The following is a 21469-nucleotide window of genomic DNA, read 5'->3' as shown; positions in this document are numbered from 1 at the left end:
TTTACTGCAAGACTGTTTTTCATGACTGATTAAATAGAAACAACTGGAGCAACAGGACTACTGCTAGGTTTGCATGTCATCTGCTATTCACATGGATAAGTGCTGAGAATGAAGAAATTAAATAGATGAAGCTCAGAAATGGAGACAGTGCCCTGGAACACTGCTCATGTAATTAGTTGAAACGAAAATCCTCAGACTTGAATTAGTATCTGGTGCTGGGTGTTGTTTCTGAAGTCACAGCTGCTGCTTTATGAGGAGGGAGGTGAGGAGAGGGAGACTTAATTGTTGCTGTTTGTGTTTAACTTGCTGCTGTAATACCAGATCTCTGAAATTAAATCACAGCCCCACAGTATGGCCTTTTCGTTGTCCATCAATACATATTACTTTGAAGACTGGGAATGGCACAAGGTCATCAAATTTCAAAAAGCATACAAAAAAATCCTATAAATGCTTATGAGAGAGAAAGCACTGAGGTTTAGGAGAGAAACTTCTGCGCCAGAAGGGGCTTTTACAAGAACACACCATCTCCTAAATCCTAAAGAATTGAAGGCCATGTGAGACATGGCTTCAGGCCAGTTTAGTGGTTAGACAAAAATGGAGGCAAAATATCAAAACAAATAGTCATTATACCCAACATATAATACAGTTTCCAGTGCTTTTCCCCCCCCCCCCCTCCCCCCTTGCCTTTCTCAGCTCAGTGGCTCCTTGAAGACTTTACACCTCAAATCATCTACCTTAACGTCAGGTGGGCCTGATTTTGTGCCATTGTCATCACCAGCAGTTTTCCTATTCACTCTTAACAGCCCAGCACTGACTTTCTTCTAGCTCAGGTCTTTTCTTTGATCCAAGGATTCTAAAATTCCCTGCACCAAGCTTTGTTGGTCTTTTGGAAGAGCAGGTAGTATTCAGATGGTTTACTGAACCCAACCCTACTGCCTAGAAGACAATATTCACAGGATGACCAGAACCCGTGACCTAGACCAAGGAAAAGTCTGAAACCTTCAAGGAAGCTTAAGTACGTAGGCTTACAGGTAGCTAAGAAGTTCTGTGTGTCATATGAAAACCAATCTAGAAGACAGTAATAGATGCTAACCATGTAGTACAATCCAGTAAGTACACTTGCAGTCACACATTTTGGTGTTCTAAACACCTAAAGAATAGGGCTTTCAATTCAAATTGCAAACCTCACTGAAGTTTTTAAAAGTCCTAATCTCCAAGCGTGTTTCAGCCTTGGTGGAAGAAATTGGAGGTGCCTGAATTGTCAGAAGACTCTTAAGCAACAAATGGAAAAAATTCATTTGTGTGGATATCCTGCCCTCAGGAGGGTGAAATTCAGTAGCAGAAAGTAAATGTTTTATATTCTTTTCTTTCTGAAAAGACTTATCATTTGTGATAGAAACTCTAAAATGCCTAATCCTAATTAAGGTATCACTTTATGGTATTTGCTAAGAATGTGGTGTGGAATGAAATGTCATTACTGCATTACTTGTCCAGCAAAATTCTTCAGATAATCTGCAGGCTTCGAAAGAGTCTCATGGGAGTGTTCGGTAGAAAGGAGAGCGATACTCTTCTGACTGACATCTGGAAAAGCAGCAGCAGTTTTCCTACTGAATTCAGACTTCTGTGTGATAAATGCCATTTTAAACAGAAAGCTTGAAATATGAATGTAAATTGTTTGCCTCCAGCAAAGCATTGCTGACCAAAGGACACGTGCTAGGCAGTACAGTTTGTCAAAATGGCATCACCCCAGCCCTGCTGTCTTTAGCAATTCTGTATGTAACAACAAATCAAAGTAAAGGTTTGATTCATCTTGTTTCATGAACAAATTGTAATTTGTATTTATATAGTCCAACAGGTTATGGAATTGGGATTTGTAATCGGATCAGAACAACGAGTGCTCACCTCTGCAGCAGTGGCACTGAGGGAGTGCCCGTGTTTCTTTTTGCTTTCTTGTCAGTTGGTTCAGGGGTATGAGGTTTGTGGCTCACTACAAAATGGTACTGAGATGACCAAGACATTTGCTGTATTCAGAGGTAAATACACAAGCCACTCCTTTGACCTCATGTCTGCAGAAAGAGGTAAATGCAACTTTTCCACACAGTAGTTCTGGGAGGTGCTCGGACGTTAATCATCTGTATAAGGACCTCAATCAATAAATTGCGAGACAAAGGCAAAAAGGAGAAAAAGCCGACTACCTAGCACAGAAAGCTCTGCTGAGGCTGCACTCAAGGTGCTTTTATAACATAAATAACAAAAGCAATTTTACGGCTTGATGACTGAAAGGACATGGCTGTATGGAGCAATTATTAAAGTGGACAAAAAGCAGATTTTCCCATGGGGGCCAGCTTAGGCCCATTACTAGGGCTGTGCAAAGCTGTGGGGTGGAGGAGGGGACAGAGCATTTTACACCTGGCAGCAGGCTTTCTGGTGAAAGGAGGGATCCTGGTCTCCAGAGTGAGCCTCAGTCACTCCTTTTGGTTTTCGATTGTGAGGAATGCTGAGGGAATCAGTGAATGTAAAATAATTTGCTAAACCTTGTCTATTCAATTCAGCAAATGCTTATCAAGGTTTTTTTTATTTTCAGGCAGAAAATTATTGGTTCAACCCTTTTGGGTTGAAGGAGGGTTAGCTGGGGCTGGGAAGCCAACACCAGACTATTGAACTGGAGACAAAACCTGAATATGGCAGGATCTGAAGGAAGTCAGGTTGGCAGAAACTATAAAAGACTGACGGGGTAGGAAACTAGAGAGGGAGCAGACTGCCCTAGAGGAAAGGGCAGAGCCTAGCAAGTATACAGACAGTGGAGATTTGGAGATAAACAGCAAAGCAAGGTTAATAGGACCATACCTGGACCTCCTAGGGTCCTCCTGGCATGAAGGCAGGAGAGATGAGGGCATGACTGAAATGCTGAGGTGCTGCAGGCGTAGCTGGTGAGATGAGCTGCAGGGCAGAAGAACCAGCAGGATGATTATGATGAGGACAAACCACTGCTCTGGTGGGGGCCTGCAATCCCCAGCCAGCCAGCCCAGGGCACTGGGGCAGGCTGGGGCGGCAGTGGTGGGGATAGGCACGGGCAGAAATCCTGGTGTGTGGAACAGGGACAAGGAGCAAAGGTCTGCCTTGTAACCAGAATTTCTCCTACAACATGCCTACAAAGTGAAGATAGTTTGTCTTCAGTGGTTTAAATTTTCATTATCCAGAAGAGGAATGCAATCTGTTCTGACCTGTTTGCTATGTTTTGGTTTAGCATAAAAATATATAAATCTTATATGCATAAAAAATAAATGATCAGCATAATTTAACATCTAGAGTTCAACTGTCCATCATAGCTGTCTGTATTTTTGTTCTAGATTTGAAAGGAAAAAAAAATATGTTTTAAGCCAAACATTTGTTTTCCCTCAAAGGATTTCCTTCAGAATGTCATGCTGACCCATTTGCCCACGGATCTCTATGGCCTGAAGTGGATTAACTTTCCACCTGCCATTATGCCAGCCTTTACTAAATTTCCTAGAAATGTTTAAAAGCAGAGAAAAAGGAAATGGCAACAAGGAAACCTCCAAGCTCTTATCCTGGATTAACAGATCTTGGGGGGAGTTTAATGGAAAATGAACAGCAGGCACAGCTTCTCTATCAACATATTTTTTTCCTTCCTTAGCTTTTAATTTGGTGCAAACTTTGTTAAATATTAGTAACTTTTAATTCTATTTGTGAAGGTCCAAACTACAGGTGTACACACCTAATAGCTGAATGAGTAATTGTAAGGAAAATAAATAGTACACAAGCTTGGGCATGGCAGCCAGGTCATGGCAACACAGATCGGTAAGAAGGACTGCAAATCCTTCAGCCTGACACAAAAGACACTTTGCTGATGTGAGTGATGTGACAAGAAGGGTTGTGAGTGAAGTGAATTGGATTCAGACTGCCTGTCTCTGTTTTGCAGAAATCTGAAGTAACTTGTCAGACGGAAACTGTTAGGAGATAGTATGATCATAATGATACTTTGAAGACAACTCAAAGGAAGTTTTGTATCATCTGCAAGGCTGCTGGTGAGACAAAACCGGCAGGAGCGGCTGATACAGCAGAGGCTGCGCGGCCCTTCAGCGAGACCTGGGCAGGCTGGAGAGCGGGGCAGAGAGGAGCCTGATGCAGTTCAACAGGGGCGAGTGTGGGGTCCTGCAGCTGGGGAGGAACAGCCCCCTGCACCAGTACAGGCTGGGGCTGACCTGCTGGAGGGCAGCTCTGTGCAGAAGGACCTGGGAGCCCTGGTGGACAGCAAGTTGCCCACGAGCCAGCACTGTGCCCTGGTGGCCAAGGCCAGTGGGATCCTGGGGGGCGTGAGGAGCAGCATGGCCAGCAGGCCGAGGGAGGTGATCCTCCCCCTCTGCTCTGCCCCGGGGAGGCCCCATCTGGAGTGCTGTGTCCGGTGCTGGGCTGCCCACTTCAAGAGAGACAGGGAGCTACTGGAGAGGGTCCAGCAGAGGGTCCAGAGGTGGTGAGGGGGCTGGAGCATCTCCCTTGTGAGGAAAGGCTGAGAGAGCTGGGCCTGTTCAGCCTGGAGAAGAGAAGGCTGAGAGGGATCTTATCGATGCGTACAGATCTCTGAAGGACAGGTGTCAAGGGAATGGGCCAGGCTCTCTTCAGTGAAACATTCCTCCTGAATCTGAGCGAAAAGTTCTCTGCTTTGAGGGTGAGAGATCACTGGCACAGGCTGCCCAGAGAGGCTGTGGAGTCTCCTTCTCGGGAGACAAAACCTGCCTGGACGTGATCCTGTGCAACCTGCTGTAGGAGAACCTGCTTTAGCAGGGGGTTGGACTAAATGATCTCCAGAGGTGCCTTCCAACCCTGACTGTGCTGTGATTCTGTGAAAAAAACCCTTCTCCTCATAGAACCAACACAATCAACTCTGAGGTTGTTGCTTATAAATACTAAGTGCAAAGCAGCTGTATGAGAGCCTACACACCACCATGGGTTGACGAACTCTACTTACCCTGAGGAAAAATGTATCTTCCAGGGTTGGTCCTACCAGGGGTGTACGCTCCAGCACAGAGTACAGCATTTATGCTACCATGCCATAGAGGTCTTACTCTGAAATGCAGAGAAAGCACAAATCAAAACAAAATTTCTGTACGGTCGTTTTCCCAGGGTCACAAACAATCACTTTGCTTGACATGAAGACTTAATGTAATGCCTCACATACAAAGAAAGAAAAGAAATGGATGGTACACAGTGGTATTGCTGGAATCTGTCTCTGAAAAAAAGTTCCTGATTCTGTTTTTGCTTTTCAGCAATGGCCTTTGATTAATTTATTGCAGTTTTCAATTTTTTTTTCTTTGCTTATAATAGCAGCAATTGTACCACAAGTTATACCCTCAGAAGGGAGGAAAACCAGTCGCATGTGACGTAGGCTGTGTTGTCTTTGGCTGGTGGAGGAGGAGCAGGGCCAAGGTGGCAGTGGCCTTGCCATACCCACCTGTGTGGGATCCAGCCCTCTTGTCCTGCTCTCCTTCCCCCTGCACCTCAGCCTGACCAAACTATCCCATGTCATCCCACAAAGCTGGCTCCATCGCTGCCTGGATCCCAGTGGGACCGCATCTACCATTTCAAATAGCAGTTGTGTTGGCGCTGCGGTTTAAGCTTGCAATTAAATTGCGGTTTGAGGTCTTTTATAAAAACTGCCATGGGATTATGAATGACCACAAGCAATCAAATAAAACAGGACATCTCTAGCATGGGAGGACTGCTTCTGGTTGTTGGTGTGTCAGGGATATTGTTCAGGTGTTTACCGCCATACCATTTACCTGTCGTGAAATCCTAGCTCCACAGGCAGGAGTCTTAGTGATATGTAGGTACCCAAGCATGTGGATAGGCACCCAAAAGCAATGCTCAGTTTACTTTGGGAAAGAAATAAAGCTTTACAGGTAAGCATAACCTGATTTCCACTAATTTCAAAGAGCATCAAGCAGCCAAATATCTTTGAGGATCTGATCCTAACAGCTTTATGACATGGGGCTACAGTGTAAGCCCAGCCAGACCCTGAGCTGGTGCTGCCTTGTGTTTTCATTAGCAGTGACTGTTGTTTTACTGGTGTACATAGGGGTTGCTAACAGGCAACTCCAGAATGATTTACCCGTGGCTAAATGTTACATAGACCACACTTAGATTGACTGGCACAGTGTTCTCATTTTATTTGTAATGTTTTGTCACAGAATTTGAAGAATTTGAAATATTCACCCTCTATCACATTTGCACTTGAAAAGAAACATCTAATTTTTTTTTTTATTTTTTTTATTTTATGTACCAAGAGAATTGAAACTAACAAGTTGCTACTTTGTGGCTGGCATCAATGAATCTATACTCTGTATGTCTTCTACCAGCCAAGCAGCTCTGCCATAATGCACAAAACTATGGAAATGAGGTTGGGGTTGCATAGGCACACTCTGAGAATGGTCTGTTCCAGGGATACTGTGTTAGCAAATGGGAGCTGCAACCCAAGTAAAATGCCCGAGTAGACCGAAGCAAGGATGAGGCATAACACTGACTCCACCGGGCTTTGGCTGTCCCAGGGGAAAAAATGTGATTTGTTAACGCCCTCAGTAGCTGCTTGTGGCAGAAATATGTCAATGGGTATTGCTCATACGGAAAGTCAGCAGAACTGTCTCAGCAAAACCATTTGAGAATAGGGTTTATCATAAGCCACTGATGTTACACACGATCATATCAAGGCATTGAAAGACTTTTTTTTTTTCCTTTTTTCTTTAGAACAATTGCAAGAGACATACCTGATGGGTCGATGGCCTCGCTACGTGGGAGGAAAAATTCATGTGTCTCTTTTGTCAGGAATGTATAAGTAATTATTTGCACTTGTTCATTCTGGAAGAGAGAAACTGTTTGCATGCAAGCAACAATAAATTGGGCATTTTAAATATTTGGTCCTCTGCTGACAGAAAAATATCAATACAAAAGCAGTTTCCAGTAGCTAAAATTTGTAACAGAAATTCAAACCCTTTGTGGAAAAGGCCATGGATTTAAGGATCTTGTCTTTTTCTGTAGTGGAAAAATAAGTAAAAACATTGTCTATTTAGGTGAATCTATACGCTTAATAAAAACTTTATAGGTTTTTCAACTGGCTATTAGATTTAGAATGAACCCATTTAAACATTGTTATTCTTCTCCTTATTCTTAGCTGAAATGCTGGATTTTGCTAATGCACATGGCTGGTTAATGGGGTCACTGCAATATTGAAAGAATAATTGTCAGAAACAGGGTAAATTGTTTTCTCTGTGGTTTATTGTTACCATTACTGTTTTGAGATGTATATCAAACAAAGTTACCTAAATTGCCTCTGAGAACCTCATTGCAACATGATGGATTTCTACAATTTAGCTGAAAGAACAGATTGCCTTGTGGTCCTAACACACTGCTCTGCTTCCCCCCACCAATTCAACAGACATTTTGGTTTAGTTTTTGAATAAAAAATTGCCGTTGTGCTATTTCACCTTAATCACAGTGCTGTGACTATGAGTACTTCAAGCCGACTTTTCATATTTTTTAATAATTTCCCAGGGCAAGAATAATTACGCAGGTTATAATTAGTTTCCTCAAAATATGTTACAGTAACCCTTATGAAGATGGTATCTGTGTAAAACTGAATGAAGAGATAAGTACACAAGCCTTGATTGAGGCCCTCAGTAAAAACTTAGAGTGTTTCTTCTGGAAACAGTTATGTAAAAATGACTTCTGATTTCCAGCTGAATAGCTCCTTACAATATCCAGTCACATCTGCTTAGTTGTTTGACAGAAATTACTTTTATTGCCTCTTCCCCTTGAGATACAGTACATACCAATGACATTTTAAAAGTCTCTTTTCAGTGCAGAGCCACGTCTCACAGCCAGAAAGACAAAGGCTCCTGCAAGCCCTTTTAGAGCAGCCTGGCTCTCCTCTCCCCCTGCCTGGTCACACGCACTGTAAAGATGGTCTTTCTCTACATTTCTTTTTTGTAGTACAACTTGTAATTTATTGCCAAGTATCCAGAGAGGTAAATTGATGGGCAGCTGCATGTTAGGGTGATATTTCTCTCCTGACAACACTAGATGGACCCAGACATAGGAAACAACGTGGTATCATGAGATATTTTTGCTGAATATGATGCTTTCAATTGAGCATCTTCAAGACTGCTTCAGCTTTAAATCTGAATTTGCCAGATATAATAAGGATTTGACATTGACCCTTCACCCGACAGTAATACATTTTTTATCTTTTAATAACATATAGTAGTGCTGTGTTGTGATTTCAGGAAGCTCTTTGAGTAAACAAATCAAATTGTATTCATCGTTTAGAGACTAACATGCCTTCCCAGAGTCTATAAAGATGAGAGATAAGCTGAGAGATATGGCTTGGAAAAGTTTTCAGCCAGCTAACAGATTTTTTTTAGTAGTACGTTGCTGCACCAGTTAGAAATTAGTATTTTAAACTATATTTGTTAAGGTACTCTTGTTTATATGATTTCTTGAATTGATTTCTTGATACTGTTTGATCCAAAGGTACTAAGGGTTTCAGACTGGGTCTCTAGCCTATTTTTTCAGGGATAACAAGTTTTATGTGCTCACGTAGTCTAGTTGCCTATACTAAGCAAATTGTTTTTGCACTTAAACTTCAATTTACAATTTCACTCAAATTCCACATCATGCTAAAAGCAATCCCCTCCAAATTCTGATTCTTTCTCTGGCCATCAGCAGCTAGAACAAGAAAAGCAGACGTACTTGTACTATCACACCCCCTCACCCCATGGCAGAAATGCTGAGGTGTGAGCAGTTTTTGGTCCGCTCTGGGCATAATGAGTGAGGGTGGGGAAGGTCAGTATTACATTGAAATAAAGCTTTTAGATGGCGAAGCTTTTAAACAGAAAATGAAGACCGCACCGATGAAATTGAGGAATTTTGTTCAAAAGGCTTTCTTGCAGTATGTTACCAGGGGAAATATGTATTGCAGTGTGAAAACAACACAGGTATCAAATGCTGCACGTACCTCTGAGTCCTCCCAACAGAGAGCAGCATGGACTTTCCTCCGGATCTGTTTTTGGATGACAGCTGCCACTTACAAGAAACTTTGGTTGGCATCTGGTGGTAGGAATGAAGTGTGTCCAGCACAGTAGGATGACAAAAAGTTAATTGACTGTGGGCTAGCTTGGGAAATTAGTTGGATGAGGGGAAGCAGCAAGATTTGTCTTGGTTTTTAAGGAATTTAAGGAATTTTAAGGTTTAAGGAATAACCTCAGTAAAATACTTTAGATTATAGAGGCAGGGCATGAGTGTACTCACCACCCAAAAAGAGTTTCCAAGTATGTGCTTGGAAAGGGGAGGCAGAAAGACACACACAACACTGAAGAACTGAGGACCGAGCATCACCCACGTTGTCTACATATATGTCTACATAAATTTCTAATCAGTTTTGAAACTGTGTTCAAACTGGAAGGGAACATCCTTGTGTAACACAGCAGAGAATAATTACTGACAGATTGAAACCAACAGCAGGCATATTGTACCATTTATTTTATCAATTGAATTTTATTTGTTCCTCATCCTACAGTCTTGTAATGGCATTAAGTGATGATTGTGTGCTAGCATGGGTAATCAGAATGAAAATTAGCCTTTTTCAGTTGAATTAATTGTCTCTATTTATTCTGCTTCCAATTCAGTTTTTAGCTATTATTTATAGTCTATTTAAGAAAGATTACATCTCTGCTGCAAAACCACTGTCTTCAGCAAAACCTCCATCAGAAATAAGAGCAGTTTTACAAAAACTGATATAACACAGCATTTCTCATTTCAGTTGGATGTGCCTTCCATACTTAGTTTTTGGCTTGAAAAGCAAGCCATTATATTCAGATAATAGTTTTCCCAGCCAAAAGCATGCGCTCATATGGAAAAGATCGACTGTTCAACTCCAGCAAAATCTGTAATCTACGCACAATGTCATTTTATAATAGCAGCCTACGCTAAGTAAAGGCATTTTGGTTTTATTTTTAAAAACTCCTGAGAAACCACAGGGTGGTTGTATCTGAACCCAGACCAGAAGCCTCATGTCTCATTGTGCTTTTGACAAAAGCTGATTTTTTCAGCGCTAGAAAAGACTGGGACAGTTGTTTCAGAGCTGTCGCAGTGTGGCAAAGGTCACTATCTGTAAAACCTTCACCTTGCACAGGAGTGGGGTACATTAATTCATGAAGTGCTTATTATTGATCAACCATAATAATTGCTAAATGACCCAAAGCTCACTTCATTACAGTCAGACCTAGGTAAGATCCACACTGTTGCCTTCATTATGTATTTTGAGGCAAATTTTCCCCCTTGCTCTGACACTCAGCCCCCCACAATGGGCAGTAATCACAGACTTGTGTAAAGCATCCTCTGAGAAGCAAGAATTTCCTAGCAAACACAAGTTAGAGGTGAGTAGGATTATACAGGGTGCAGCATCCCCAGGTGTTTGATTTGGTCAGGTTTTAGGTGACCCACATCCTGGTGCTGCTGCTCCTGTCCTTGGGAGCCAAACTGCTTCTCGCAGGTCTCCAGTGATGCTTAACATTTGTAAAATAGGACACTGGGTCACGGCAAAGCAAAACCTGGTTCTGCTGTGCAGTCAGAGCAGCGACTCCCCTCACACAGACCTTTCTCCTCCTGCTGTCCTTGGCCACCTCCTCCACCTCTGAACTCGCCAGCTGCCCACCACTGTGTTGGCAATCCAAAGGCTCCTTTTCTTCTCCCGGTCCCTCACCTGTCCAAAACACAGCTGCACACTGCCTGGGCTTCTGCAGGGCCAGCCGGGGCCCTGCTTGGCCCTCTCCTGTGCTCAAAATGCCACCACTGCCAAGCCCAGGTCCCTCCAGCTATTCCCTTCCTGCGCACCCCAGCGCCTTGCAGCCGTGCCTGCCCCTGCCCCGCCGAGATGTCCTCCTGTACCAGGGAGCGGGGCATGGAGCCAGGGCTGGCCAGCGCCAGCCATGCAAGACTGTCCCATCCCACACTGCAGCCTCCCATCCCTCCTCCTCCCGGTGTACGCACCATGCTCTTCTCACACCCGACGGGTGTTCGTGGAGAGACAAAGTCTTGGCGGAGCTTTCCTCTTCCCCCAGGTATGTCTGCCCTGCCTCTGCTCCTGTGGCCCAGTGACATTTAGTTGCCTGGCACGGTGAGCAAGGAAAACCCTCCGCTAAAAACTGGAGAACAGGTTTTGCAAAAGCTTTTCCTATAGCTTACACACAGGTAGGAGGAGTTTTTTTAAACAAAAGAACTTCCGCCCCCGCAAAAAAACCCAAAACCAACACAAGCACCACCTGAGTGTGTGAATCTTTTAAGTGACCCTGTCAAAGCAAAAGTTTCTAGAGACCCATATTTTAGTTATATGGGAACTTTTTATGGCAAGTTTTACTACAGCATATACTAGTTAGTGTATTACTCAGGTGTGCAAAGGACTAAAGGATGATGCTGTTGGGAAGACTTACAACTCCCAGTTGCCTACACAATAAATCTGCCAGTGGAGGGGAAGAGGAGCCTGCAGTTTCAGTCATCCCTAAAAGCCCTAATGATGTACCAGCACAGCTTTTAATTAAAACTATGAAGCAGGAGGGGTTTTTATTTCACTCCAGAGTGGGATGGGTAACAATGAGAAGGGGATGGCTCTTTACTTATTAATTTGCAGTATTACTAGTACTCCTCCCAAGAACATCCATCTGGTGCCCAAGAGCCATGGGGCTTGTTACTTACAGGGCACGTTCATTGCTGAGCCTGTGAGTTTGCAGCAGATACCAGTCACAGTGACCCGGCAGTGAAGCTCAGGAATTTGGCATGCCCACGAAGCCCTGTCTCATGAGACTTCAGCCAAGATGTGACACTTCACTGGAAGCTCTGGGAATAAATGAAAAAAATCTGCTCCTGTGTCACATGCAATGCCCTCAGGGAGGAAGAGCCCAAGGTAAAGCAGACCTGCAGAACAGCAACCATGAAGCCAGAAACTGTTCGAAGGGCACTCAGCAACTAATAATTTCTTCACACGAGAGGGTGCTTGCATCTGTAATGCCCTATGGACAGATGGGGCCACACATCAGTGCACTGATGGAAGCTGCACCCGTTGTGCCTTCAGTTACATTAAGCAGCATTGCCAGTTAATTTGGCCCAGAGCAGTTGGGTTTATTTGGTTTGGGGATTTTTTTCCTCTGAAAGAAAAAGATCTATAAAATCAAAGATTGATTAATTTTCACCTTCCTGGCTACAGAATCCCCCCCCCAAATTTGTCTTTTTATGTTTATACCAGATCCACCTTGGAAAACCTCAGGGGTCATAGCCCTGGTGTCAGCATCAGAGCAGGCAGCAAGCCCACACATGGGGTCCTGAGACACCTCCTACCAACTGTGAAGAGCAAAAGCCCACTCGTAGCACTTTGAGGAGGACAGAGATCCTGGTCTGGATGCTGGGAAGGAAGCAGCAATGTCAGACTCTCCTTCTCAGTCTCCTTGCTGCCAGCAGAAGAGCCCTGGGGTCAGTGGTCTCCTCGCCCTGGCTGACAGACAAATCTGAGGTCCATCACTCCTGGGCTGCCACAAGCCACAGTACTGCTCCAGGTGGGACCGTCTGGAAACACGTGGCCCAGGTCTGGTGGTGACTGTATGTGAAGTGACACTTGAGTGTAGTGGGTTTGTATGGCAAGGTTTTGGTAGCGGGGGACTACAAGGGGTGCCTTTTGTGAGAAGGTGCCAGAAGCTTCCTCAGCATCCAACAGAGCCAATGCCAGCTGGCTCCAAAATGGATCCACTGCTGGCCAAGGCTGAGCCCATCAGCAACAGTGGTAGTGCCTCTGTGACAAAATATTTAAGAAGGGAGTAAAAAAAAATCTGCACAGAAAAACACCCCTGTAGTGGAAAAGAGGAGTGAGAAAACATGAGAGCAACAGCCCTGCAGGCACCCAGGTCAGTGAAGGAGGAGCAGGAGGTGCTCCAGGCACCAGAGCAGAGATTCCGCTGCAGCCTGTGGTGAAGACCATGGTGAGGCAGGCTGTGCCCCTCAGCCTGTGGAGGAACAGATACCCACCTGTAGCCCACAGAGGTTAATGGTGGAGCAGATCCCCCCCGCAGCCCGTGGGGACCCCACGCCAGAGCAGGGGGATGCCCGCAGGAGGCTGTGACCCGTGGGCAGCCCGCGCTGGAGCCGGCTCCTGGCAGAACCTGTGGTGCTGTGGAGAGACAAGCCCAGGCTGGGGCAGGGTTGCTGGCTGGGCTTGTGACCCCAGGGGACCCACACTGGAGCAGTCTGCTGCTGAAGGGCTGCACCCATGGGAGGGACCCACGCTGGAGCAGTATGTAAAGAACTACAGCCCCTGGGGAGGACTCACGCTGGAGAAGTTCAAGGAGAACTGTCACCCGTGGGATGGACCCCACACTGCAGCAGGGTCAGAGGGAGGAGGAGGGAGCAGCACAGACAATGTGTGATGAACTGACCACAGCCCCATTCCCTGTCCCTCTGCACTGCTCAAGGGGAGGAGGTAGAGAAATTGGGCATTAAGTTAAGCCCAAGAAGAAGGGAGGGGTGGGGGTAAGATGTTTTTTTTCTGATTTGAATGGTAATAAATTAATTTTCCCCAAGCTGAGTCTGTTTTGCCCGTGACAGTAACTGCTGAGTGATCTCCCTATCCTTGTCTTGACCCACAAGCTTTTTGTTAGATTTTCTCTCCCCTGTCTGGTTGAGGAGTTCGGTGATAGAGCAGCTTTGGTGGGGACGCAGTGTTCAGCCAGGGTCAACCCACCACGCTGAGATGACATGGGTGCTCTGTTTGGCCACGCAGGTGTCCCCTCAGGCCCTGATGACGGGGGCTGCCTGCTGCCTCACCAGCCCTTTTTTACATATCAGTTCTAAAATAAAGCCTGTCGCCTATGTCCACATGACAAAGCTTCACGTCAGCGCTCATTTAGATCCTTTCCTCTGGTTCTGACAAACGCCATCTCGCACAACACAGCTGCAGAGATCATTTGGAAGCCTGCCGCGTCGTGTCGTTGCCTCCCCGTGCTGCCTTCCCTTTGCTTCTCCCTTCTCGACAGCAGCAAATGCAAGCAGTTTGTCTCCATGTTTATTGCCTTCTCAGCACCCTGTCCCCTCCAGAGTTACCATTGCTCCTTTAGTGGGATGCCAGATCTCTCATGATCGGTGAACTACGCTAAACACCATCAATCCTGGTTAGATTCGCTTTTTCCATGGTGGTGTTTATGTCAGGGAGCAGCTACCTGTAAATGCCCAAATAGCAACTTTTTCTCATTTTACGTGCATTCTCAAAAGCTTTTCTTTGCCACAATAGCTGCAAAAAGATGCCAAGAAGAGAACCAGTGTTGTGCTGACCAGCTCAGCCAAACCTTGTCTCCTTGTTTCTGCCCCCTTGCCTCTCTGACCACAACAGTCATTCTTCTGCCAGGCTGAAGTCTACAGGGCCAGACTCAGATAAACATTTTTTCCAACATTTTTACACTGCCTGTAATAATAAGGTAGTAGACCATGGGGAGCCCCCTCAGTGACACAGCAACACACAGAGCTCACACTGACAGAGAACAAACCACAACATTATAGTTTATAATGCAAATGTAAAGAAATTCCTTTCAACAGCTACAGGAGAAATTTTAGGTTATTACTTGCCATCAGTCCAATGGAGGACCATGGCAAACAGCTATTATTCACATCAGCTTTGCTTTTTCTCCAGGTTAAATCACAAGGAGCAGGGTTTTCAGGCTTGAAATTGCCTTTCCAGGATGCGGTACATGGCCAATCCCTGTCATTTTATATTTTGGAAGACCATATCTATTCCTTGCTTGAAGCTCTGCATTAAAGACCTCAGTAAACTATGCATCCACTTCAGGCTGACAGATGTTCACACTCCCAGTATTGAAATATGATGGGATAGCAAAAGGCCTTGGCTGCAGCACTCCCCGGCTCTGACAGGGTAGGAGTCCCAGGGCATTGCACTGTGCAGAGTGCACAGGGGGAGATTTTTGGTTGTCCTTTAAGGGCATCATCTACTAAACACATTCAAGTAGTTGCGATACTGGTATCAGAGCCTCCTAGTCATGAATGTTTAGGTATTTTTCAGCTCCCCTTTACCTACAGGAAGAGAAAGTTGCCATTGGTGCCTACAGTCCATAAGCTACTTGCCGAAATTGGTGCACGCAGCATGACTGGACTACTGGAGAAAAAGCAGCCGCTTCCAGAAGAAACCTAAGAACAAGCAGTTGCATATTAAGACATTGAGAGTTAAACCAACTACTGGCCTTTTTACAATGAAAGGAAAGCTCTAGAGCTCAATGCTGCTTCCATGGATCCTGCTCTGGCAGCAAATTTTGTTCAAAAATGTGTAAAAAATTAGAAAGTTTTCTGTTCCAGTTTAACTGAAACAGTAGAATAAAAGAATTGATTTGTATCTTCCCAGGTACTTTACAAATTTCTTTCAAGAGACACTGCAAACTCTAAAACCCAACCTGAAACTGCCGTGCTTAAAGACAAAATGGGAAGCAGGGCCCTCCTAAGCTCAAAGCTAGAACTGACTCTGAGTTTGAGCATATTAAAGAGAAAACTTAACACAATTACCTTGATTTGTCCTTTTTTTAATGAATTTTATCTAACCCTTTCATAGGACATAGATCTTAAAGAAACAGTCCTTCCTCATAGAAATTAGTATTAGGTTGTGATACACATCTTGAATGACAGGCACATCCATACCCAGTCTAAAGACCGTAACTGAAATAAAGAGAAGCCTCATAAGGACCCAGCCCACTATGCTTCAAGATTCTGGAAGAAAAAGCACCATAGTCAGTAGGTAACACTGACAAATAAAAGCTACTCACTGAGGTAGTGCTAAGAGACTTGCCCGTGCACAAGAGAATTAGGGGATATCAGCTTGAAATTGTTTTCTGTTTACTCCCACACAGGAGACTGCATTCCACATTATTCTTCCCAGGAGTACCAGACTGTGCCACAGAAATTGCAGCTATAATTAAGCAGACATAATGATAAATTTTATATAGAGAGAAGTTGGTAAACTTATAAAAACATAAGCATGGTCTGACATTTTGATTGCAAACCCCTTCGAACGATAACATTCTCTGAAGCCCTGCTCACACCCTGACTACATCAAGATGCAGAAATACTGTTATCTGCTCCAAAACATAACATCAGTCTTCACATTTTCCTCTTGACTGTGGCTTTGCTTCGGTCCTCCATCACCCCTTCTAAGTAGTTTTGGAGTCAAACAGCTCCAAATGAGTGTTTGAGGCTAAAGAAGCGCTGCCCAGGTCTCAGCCAGCCATGGGGCACAGCTGCCTCCCTTCTGAGCAGCCTGTGCACAGGCCTCAGCCCAGGCTGTCTCCCGTGGCTGAAAAAAAACATAGAAAATCATTTGCTGCAGCAACTGGGCAGAACTCTGATGCTATAACGAGTTACATATGCAAGCCCCCAAGCCCTTACTAAGGGAGAATTAATTACACATTGAGAAAAATCAGTAGCAAACCTAGAAGGTGAGAAACTGGCATTTGCTGACATTCTGCTCTTGTGGGCTTATCTCAGTGCAGGACTGTGGTGGAAAACATCCTATTCCCTAAGGCCAGACTAGGATGCCTCCAGCAAGGCTGCTACCTTTTCTCCTAAGGAAGAGAAGAAAGCCAGTGCCTCTTGCTTGACCGACACATGGCGAGCGAGTAGCCCAGGCACACGACGGTGGGAGAAGGGAGCAGGGGAGATCAGGGCTAGGATGCCACTGAGCACCCACAGGCCAGTGGGCATCCAGGAGGAGTTGGTTCCATAACCCAGCCTAGATGAAAAGGCCTGTCTCCAAAAGCTGGGACACAAGCCTGGTGCCTGCATCTGTACTCAGTCCTCGGCACTTCCCAGTTTACAGTCCCTCTGTACTGGGCCTTGGTTGCCCACTGCCATATCCTTACCGGGCTTCCCAGCCTCCTCCCAGGCAGAATTGGCCAGGGACCATTCTCAATAAAGAATTCAGATATGGAAAACTTTTGGAGGGTGGCAGAGTTTAATACTCATGGTCATGCCACCACACGTTTGTAGGTTTTGGGTGCATTTAATTTACAGTTCGTTGGCATTGGAACTGTTGTAACACACAATGTACAAAGGGACCAAGTTTTATGTAGGTCTCATCAAAGCCTTGCTTTCACTAAATCAAAGTGCTTCACTTTGCAGCCTGTCTGACAATCCCCTCCCTCTTGTCAGTCCCTTGAGCCCCGCAGTCCCAGTAAGGAGGGAGCCATTCTTGCTGTGTTACTGGTGATGGCAGAGATTAGCAGAGCTAGCGAGCAGCTGGAGGCAGAGCTACAGCTCCACATAACTTCAGTCCAATTAAGTTCAAGGTAAAACAATTTATTCCAATGCATCACTTGATTTAAAACTCCATGTGCTGCAGAGCTTAAAGTGCAGCATATGTAACTATCAGATATCAGAGGGGAAAAAAAACACCCAACCAAAACCCAGGAAGGGCAGGGGCGGTCTGGAACCAGCAGATTTTTCCCACAGAAGAAACTGTATCCTCACCACATCAGCCACATACTAAAACAACCAGCACCGAAATAGTTTACTATTTGACAACATGAGATTCCAAACATTTCACGGAGGTGCAGCAATTTCACTTTGCAGAATTACTGCCCCAGTCCCTCTTTGGATTCAGTATTTCTGCATCGTTCAGAGCATGTTTACAAAGGTGGGTTGTTTCTTTCCCCACCACAGCAGATGACAGAATTTAACAGACTGCAAGCTAGAAATCTGTCTGTAGCAAAGCTGAGTCTCAACCAAAGAAAGTACTACATTTACTGTGCCGTAAGTATAGCAAAGAAAAAAAAAATAATCAGCTTAATCTCTTCTCCCCATACAACCCAGAATCTTAAATTAATGAACACTGTCAAATGCAGCTGCAGAAAACACTTTGCTTTATCAAGTCTGTAAAATGAGTGATCATAACTCTCCCGATAACTTCAAAGGATAACAGGACTTCACATCATCATCATTGAGGTGTGTGTTTCAGAATCTTTTTAGACCTGCTTGGGAACATTACCACAGACGAACCATTTCACCTTTTGTGCTCCTTCGGGGCTATTCGCTGTCAGCCTGGCTGCTACTGCCTCAAGCACACACCGTCCTGCTTGTTATAAAGCACATCTCACAAACTTAAATAAAATGAAACAGCCTGTTTTGGCAAGGAGTCACTGCCTGCTCCAGCTAGCAGAAAAAGAATCTGTTAGGAAGAAAAGGAGTAAGCTCCACTCATTTCAGGAGAGATTTGAATAGTTTATTTTGCCCAATCAAGAGCCCTTCAGCATAATGACACATTCATATACACATATATGAACTTTTTTTTTGAAACATTAATGTATAATACATTTTAAATTTAAAATACCAGCTGCACAGGTATTTTTATTTACAAAAATATTCCATACTTAATTTTTTAACTTTTATGATGACATAGTTCAGTTCAAGTACATGTAAGTAAAATAACTCTATGCAATCTAACATAGTTGTGTTTGTAACAGTACAGTTTGCAGTTCATATGAAACTATATTTGTAGACAGATGAATTTGCAACCCTATCTAAAATGCATATTCCAGTAATCACCCTCAGAAGAGCTAGTGGGGCTCAGCAAGACTTAACTGAAGAATAAGTTGCAATGAACAAAAAGAAAAAAGAAAACACACATGTACACACTAAGATATACATAAACGAGAACTGCTACACATCAAGCATGCTTGCCCACACCCACAAGTGGGCAATGTTAGGAAAATTTACTGATGTTTTTTTATTTTTTTCGCCCCATGGTGCTGGTACAATGAAACAGTAGCATAACTAGAAAGCAGCATGTTTTCCTAGTTCTAACCACTACAGATAGCAGAGCTCAGGTCTAAAATAACACAGTACTGCTTATTTACAATTCTGTTTTAAAAGGGAATATTTAAAACATGTTCCCACCCCTCACCCTTTGCATCACCTATTCCTGAATGGTAGTGGTAATCCACATACAACTCCTTACATGTTTTCAACTGAAACAGTTTAACTTCTAGTTATTATTTGCCTGGTAATATGTAACTTAGGTACTACATAAAGAAATACAAGTGTCAAAGTAACCTACAGCTGTATGACTTCCACGTTTCTAGGCGCTTTACATGGAAAACTAAAAGGAATACTGATTGACAACTTTCATTTGATTGTTCTGTTTCTGCCTCTTTTCTCTTTTTCCTCTTTTTTTTTTTTTTCTTTTTAAAAATGAATGCCCACATCTTTAAGCTTAAACTTTATAAAGTATAGAAGAAACACAGTGCACTCATCTGGCTTAAACAGTAATAAAGTAGATGATATACAACACATCTTTATAACATGCATAAGAAGAAGAAATTGGCCCAGCTTAACTTAGCTTTTGAATGAAAACTGAAATAAAATCGGTTTAGCTGATTTGCCTACCCTACACATCTTTTTTCCCCTTTTTCTTACTTCCTCCCCTCAAACACCATTAATTTCTGTCTACAAAGTATTTAAAGATTTTGTGGTAGTAGCAAAGCTGTCGACATCCACCCAAAAAGATCTGCATAAATTATACAGGAAATTGGCTAGAATGAGAAAAGGTTCAACCGACAAGTTACTGCGCGACTCGGCGGGAGGCAAGGCACCGCACTCCTTCCCCCTGCACCAGCTTCAGCTGCCAGCAATGCCCACTCGGGTACGTCAACTGTGATGAGAAACAAGAGGGCACTCAGCCGCAGGCTGCAAGTTCTCCAACACAAGTTCAATATGCAAAAAAAGCCACTCCACCCTGATTTACATGTAAAAAGCTGATGCATAATCAAGAGTAATGTGTTACTCGAAGAAAATACTTATCGGTCAAACCTCACTTCAATTTTAGGGAATTTTATAAGTCTGAGAAATAGAGCTGAAAAGAGTCTTTCATGTGTATACCCCCAAAAAATAAAAAATAAAATCATAGAAAACCAGTCAGCCACAGACTGCGGTACTGAGTAAACTTTTACATTAGGTTAGTTTTCTGAATGCACTACCTTCCCTCTCGATACTTTGGGAATTGTTTAAGAATGTTCAAAATGGGAGGTAAAAATAAGTATGATTATTTTCTGCAAAGCAAAATGGGCTATTTGTTTTCATTGCTTAGTAATTGTATCATCTCGATATGAGATATGAATGTATTCATAAGCTTAAAACAACTTCTTCTATGGATAATATACATACTTTAAGTACTTTGACTTAAAAATTGAACATAAGTCTTTTTAAAATTAAAGGTAGAAGTGTACATATAAAAATTATTTAAAACTAAAAGTATATTCTTAAACAGTATGTATAAATATAACAGATTTCATTGTATTATCTAGTAACAAATCTGAAAGTGTTGCAATAATTTATAAACTGAATGCTGACACAGGATATGTGCCTTTCATTAGATTCTATATTGTATATACATATTTTGCTAAGAAAACACACATTCTAAATGATAGTCACATAATTAGCAAATGTGCCTGAAAGTAATCCATTCTAAAGACTTTATTGAACATGTGTGTTTATATACAAATAATGAACCCGAACTGCACAAATGTAGAAAAAAAAAAAGGAATAAAATACCATGATTGAATTAAAGTGCAGGAAAAATTCAAGTTTAGAAGTTCAGGTAAGATCAGTGCCATTAATTAAAAGAAAAAACAGAATACAGAAAAGGAAAAAAAGAAAAAAAAAAAAGGAAATGAACTTGTTTCCAAAAATCCTCCTTTGGATGTAGCTTACCAACATCACCTGCCATGCAAATACCACCTCAGGCAAAAATCTTTGCATAAAGACAGACAAGGAACACAACTATGCATTACTATATTTTATAACTGACTGACTGCTGAAGAACGAATCACTGGAGATGCCTGTGGTGTTACACTTTCAGACTTATTTGGATTACACGCATATTTACACATATCAGCACTCAAAAGTCACAATTTGGCAGGACTAAGGTGAAGAAAAGCTTCTTCAGTTTTACAGTTCCTAATGAGACACACTATGTATAAACAGATAGGTAGCAGCAGTTTCTTACACTTCCATCAAAAAAAATTAAAAAGTAATAGCTCAATTGTATTTTATAGTTTTCCAGACACTCTAAAAAAGTTTCACACAACTAAAATGCTAGCAAAAAACCCAGGGGTGCTTCCCCCCATGGATTTCAATATACTTTGCTGTACAAAAGGTGCATCACCAATAGCAGAGTAAGATGCAATGATGTGTGTACAACCAACTTCCTTCCACAGAGAAGGAAAAAGGAAGGTTTTACACTGAAATTGTACATAGCCCCTTTTATTGACCAAGAACCATTTGTGTATTTATTTCACGAGCAATCGTTTCATTAGTTTTCAAATCTAGAAGCATGCTTTAAACATACACAACAGAAAAAAAAAAGATACAA

The 21469-nt window shown here is 43.1% G+C and overlaps 1 protein-coding gene across 1 annotated transcript in view; it reads left to right on the top strand.

Annotated features, from left to right (window-relative positions):
• LOC308064201 (uncharacterized protein) overlaps nucleotides 1-21469 on the top strand; it is a 40539-nt gene extending 19070 nt beyond the window's left edge. Inside the window, exon 2 of the mRNA XM_080388253.1 lies at nucleotides 1-21469. This exon is cut by the window's left edge and continues 17692 nt beyond it. The gene's annotated coding sequence lies outside the window, so the exon portion shown is untranslated.

The sequence above is a fragment of the Falco punctatus genome (assembly GCF_963210335.1).
Source record: "Falco punctatus genome assembly, chromosome: 5".
Classification (NCBI taxonomy): Eukaryota; Metazoa; Chordata; class Aves; order Falconiformes; family Falconidae; genus Falco; species Falco punctatus.
The sequence above is the reverse complement of the archived record's forward strand: the minus strand, read 5'-3'. Positions and strand labels throughout refer to the sequence as shown.